Here is a 5,240-nt window from a genome sequence, read left to right as displayed (position 1 = left end):
AACATACCAGATCCAAAGAAGCTGTAGGCAGGATACCGTGTCAATAGCAGGGTTTTGTTTTCAATCCCGCATTGAAATAGCAGGGTTATGTCTCACAATCCTGGATTTTGGAAGTGGTACAATGTCAATAGAAGTTGTTTTTGTTTTATTTTGGATATGATGTTCAAAAAGAAAGAAAAAACACGTTAAAATAACAGTAAGACTCTGGGCTAAACCTAGAATTACAAACTTTGACCTTAATTAACCCTGCTATACTTAGATATTTCAGCACATGTCCTATATAAAAATCACACTCTTGACAGAGATGCCTTTAATGCCAAACACTGTAGTATCTGGACACAGAATTCGTACAATGCATAGGCACAACAGGGTGAATTAAAGGAGTCTTAAGTCTTACTTCCTTGTTATTAATAATTATCACTAACTATATCTATGTATTTATTTATTTGTATTGTATTGTGGTAATGCCTATGAGCCCCCATCATGGACTATGACTCCACTGTGGACAAACACAGAACAAAAAAAGATGGCCCCTGGTCCAAACAACTTACAATTTAAATGTTTAGTCATTTTATTTTTGTTTACTAATCTACTGGTAAAACATACAAATCTGGATCCTCAGCTGCAGTCAAGAATTACATACCAGATCTCAGGAGGGGATTGCAAAAGGAGCTTCAGTCCACCGTTATGCTCCCCATCTCCGGGTTGGCTGGGTGCCAGGCCGACACTCCATTATTAGTAGTAACAGCAGCCTGATCCTTTGTACCAGTCGCCAGCATCCCCAAGCTGGAGATATATCAGCCAGGGAATGCCAAGGTCACAGCAGCTCATGCTTCTTAAGCTTGCTGCTGGGGGTGGGGGTGATGTAAAAACTTGCATCCAGCTCTGCACCACCAGAGGATCCAGATATAGTGGGACAATCCTTCTGTGACTGTCTACAACAGCATTAGGGTCATTTTGTACCAGCAGTTTAATGCAAAGTAGCTGCTAGGCAGGGGAAAAATCTGCCCTACAGTATTCTGTTGTGTATGTCATAGAGGTAATTTATCTGAATTATTGCAATACATAAAATTAAGTTAAAATTAATTTTCCTACGCCACACAGAAATATGAGATCACAAAGGCTTAGATACAGAAGATCAATGCAAAGCATTTTGTCCTTTGGATTATATAAAGGATACCACAGTGAGTCTGACCCTGCAGAACACAAAACTGCCATTGACACCCCAGTGGAAGGTTGGCCTGAGTAAGGACGGCAGCACACAGCTCAGATTCCATAGCTGAGTTGCAACAATCATTAAGGGCATGGCTACACTTGCAGATGTAGAGCGCTTTGAGTTAAACCTGCCTTCGGAGAGCACAGTAGGGAAAGCACTGCAGTCTGTCCACACTGACAGCTGCAAGCGCACTGGCGTGGCCACATTTGCAGCGACATTGGGAGCGGTGCCTTATGGGCAGCTACCCCACAGAGAACCTCTTCCCATTCTGTGGCTTGTGGGAAGGGGTGGGGGTCCTGTCCCAATGCCCCGTGATGCATCGGTTTGCATTCCAGCAATCCCTGTGCTTCCATCCACATTTGGCGCCATCTTTCAATGTTTTTTGTACTGTGTGCTCTGTCTTCCCCTTCGGTCTGTGGGAATGGAGCCCAAACTGCTGAGGAGTATGCTGACGAATCTTGCCAGCATGTCACGTTTGGCAGTCAAGTTATTCCTTCTGATCCAAAGGAACAGTGAGGGCTCTGACGAGGATATCAACTCGAGTAATGCATATGATACAAGTTTGTCTGTGGCATTCAGAGACATGCTCACCACCGTGGAATGCTGCTTTTAGGCTAGGGAAACAAGGACTGAGTGGTGGGAGCACATTGCCATGCAAGTCTGGGATGATGAGAAGTGGCTACAGAACTTGCGGATGAGAAAAGACACTTCTATGGGTCTGTATGATGAACTAGCCCCCACCCTGCGGCACAAGAACACGAGATTAAGAGCTGCCCTGATGGTGGAAAAGTGGGTGGCTATTGCAATCTGGAAGCTGGCAACTCCAGACAGCTACTGATCAGTCGCTAACCAGTTTGGAATAGGAAAGTCGACTGTTGGAATCATGTTGACGGAAGTGTGCAGGGCCATTAATCACATCTTGCTCAGAAGAACCGTGACTCTGGGTAATGTGCATGACGTTGTGGATGGCTTTGCACAAATGGGTTTCCCTAACTGCAGAGGGGCGATAGATGGCACGCATATTCCAATTATGGCACCAGCCCACCTAGCCTCCGAGTACGTTAATTGGAAGGGGTATTTCTCTATGGTTCTCCAGGCACTTGTGGATCACCGTGGGCATTTCATTGACATTAACGCAGGCTGGCCTGGAAAGGTGCATGATGCAAGCATCTTTCAGAACACTGGCCTGTTCAGGAAGCTGCAAGCCGGGACCTTTTTCCCAGACCAGAAGATTACCATAGGGGAAGTCAAAATGCCCATTGTGATCCTTGGAGACCCTGCTTACCCTTTAATGCCGTGGCTCATGAAATCCTGCACAGGGAGCCTTGACAGCAGCAAGGAGCGGTTCAACAACATGCTGAGCCGGTGCAGAATGACTGTGGAGTGTGCTTTTGGCCATTTAAAGGGCTGCTAGTGCTCTCTGTATGGGAAGCTGGACCTGGCTGAGGACAGCAGCCCCGCGGTTATATCCATGTGTTGTACCCTCCATAACATTTGTGAAGGGAAGGGTGAACGATTCACACAGGGATGGAACTCGGAGGTTCAACACCTGGAGGCTGAATTTGAACAGCCAGAAAGCAGGGCTATTAGAGGGGCCCAGCATGGGGCTGCAAGGATTAGGGATGCCTTGAAGGAGCAATCTGAGGCTGAAAGCCACCAGTAATGTCTGGTGCTCTGCCTGGGAGTGAAATGCAGTGGTTCCAATGTTAGTAGGAATCTGTGTTTGCTACGCTGACTTGTAGTGCCTGTTTCTTTCCTGGGCTAAGGTATCTTTTACTTTATGCAATAATAATGTTTTCAAAGCCAAAAAATCCATTTATTGAAAAGAAAATTCATTTATTGAAAAGAAACAACTGCTTGGGAAACAGAAAGGGCAAGGGGAAGCGGTGGGGAACGGTACAATCACAGATTTGCATATGTCCTGTTATCATACTCAACCTTTCTGTCTGGAGTGCTGCACTTCAGGATCCTGCATGGTGATGGGGGTTGAGTGCAGTGGGTAAGGATCGTAGTTTTCAGGGCTGGGTGGTGAAGCTACAGGTGTTGGAGGCAGCTGGTGGTGGTAAGAACCCGGATATTGGGGAAAGTGGGTTGGAGGTGACATGGGGGCACAAGGGAAAGAGTTTTGGGACAAGGGCTGCAGGGGTGGGGGGGTGGGCACGGTAGTGCTCTGTCTGCATGGCTACGAGCGCCTGGATTGAGTCTGCTTGGCGCTCCGTTATGCTTATCAGCCAATCTGTGCTTTGCTGCCAGAGCACGGTGCTTTTGTGCTGGCGCGCCTCACTCTGCTGGCGGATCCTCCTTTCACTGTCCTGCCACTCCTGAACTTTCGATTTTCATTACTTGAATGTTGCATTACTTCATGCAACATGTTTTCCTTGCTTCTAAGTGGCCTCTTTCTGATTCTTTGGAGTCTTTCGGCCGGTGATAACACGGACAGCTGAGATCTCAAGGTTGCATCTGTCAGGGTTCCCTCCCCACTCTGAACTCTAGGGTACAGATGTGGGGACCCACATGAAAGACCCTCTAAGCTTATTTCTACCAGCTTAGGTTAAAAACTTCCCCAAGGCACAAATCCTTCCTTGTCCTTGAATGAGTAGTGCTGCCACCACCAAGTGAGTTAGATAAAGATTCAGGAAAAGGACCACTTGGAGTTCCTGTTTCCACAAAATATTCCCCCAAGTCCCTTCACCGCATTTCCTGCGGAGGCTTGAAAATAATCTACCAGTCAGATAGGTAAACAAGGTGAGCACAGACCAGACCCTTGGGTTTTTAGGACACTAAAAATCAATCAGATTCCTAAAAAACAGAATTTTATTAAAAAGAAAAAAAAAAAAAGAAGCAGCTCTGTAAAATCAGGATGGAAGGTAATTTTACAGGCTAATAAGACTTAAAACACAGAGGATTCCACCCTAGGCAAAACTTCAAAGTTACAAAAAACAGGGATAAGCCTCCCTCTTAGCACAGGGAAAATTCACAAGCTAAAACAAAAGATAATCTCTATTACTTACTATTTCTGTAATATTAGATGTATCATTTCAGTAGGAGCTGGATTACTTGCTTGGTCTCTCTCTTTGTCTTGGAGAGAACACACCCAGAGCACAAAACAAAGCCTTTCCCTTTCCCTTCCCCTCCCCCCCCCCCGGATTTGAAAGTATCTTCTTTCCCCATTGGTCCTTCTGGTCAGGTGCTAACTAAGTTAATTGAACTGATTAACCCCTTACAGGTAAGGGGATTCTGTACTTCTGGCCAAGAGGGATTTTATATTACTGCATACGTAAAGGTTGTTACCCTTCCCTTTATATTTATGACAGCATCCGTAAAGGCAAAATGCAATACTTAACAGAGGCAGCATTGTTCACACCGGACAGAGCAATGATTCCCCTGTACTTACGGGCAAGCACAGTCTACACAATAGCATAATTTACTCATCCCAAAGTGAGCGCACATAACCCATGGGAGCCCCAAAATGGTGAGTAAGCACAGGGTCAAGCATGACTAATTGTTTCATGGCTGTACTGTCCTCTGGGTTTCTGTGCCTTGGGGAGAGCCAACACTGGCAGGGGGCCCCTATATTAAACACTGTCCCCACATTTTCCACAGGAGTTCATTCTGGAAGATATCTCGCTGCTGAGGGTGACCTGGGAAGCAAGGGAGGGTTTTCTACTGCAATGCGGATTCCGCCCTGGCCCACATGCAGCTTGCCTGTGTGCAGCAATGGTCCCCCCACCCCTCATGGTACAGTGGCGCAGGCAAGTTAGTCTTACTGGGACAAGGACCACAGCGGCTCTCCCGAGAAACCTGTGCAAGCGCATTGCCCAAGTTCTGGATGAGACCTTTGTAGAGATCACTGAGGCTGATTACCACGATGTGAGAGAGCACATCAACACTCTATTCCACATCTAGGCATGCATGCAGCCCTAACCTTCCTTGCCCCAAGAGCCTGCACCAAATAACTTCCTTCCCAAAATAAAAGCCACTTACCGGGAACCTCCTCTGGTGTTTATCCTTCCCCAAGCACAGG

This window comes from Lepidochelys olivacea, assembly GCF_965140295.1.
Source record: "Lepidochelys olivacea isolate rLepOli2 genome assembly, chromosome: 5".
Taxonomy (NCBI): domain Eukaryota; kingdom Metazoa; phylum Chordata; order Testudines; family Cheloniidae; genus Lepidochelys; species Lepidochelys olivacea.
The sequence above is the reverse complement of the archived record's forward strand: the minus strand, read 5'-3'. Positions refer to the sequence as shown.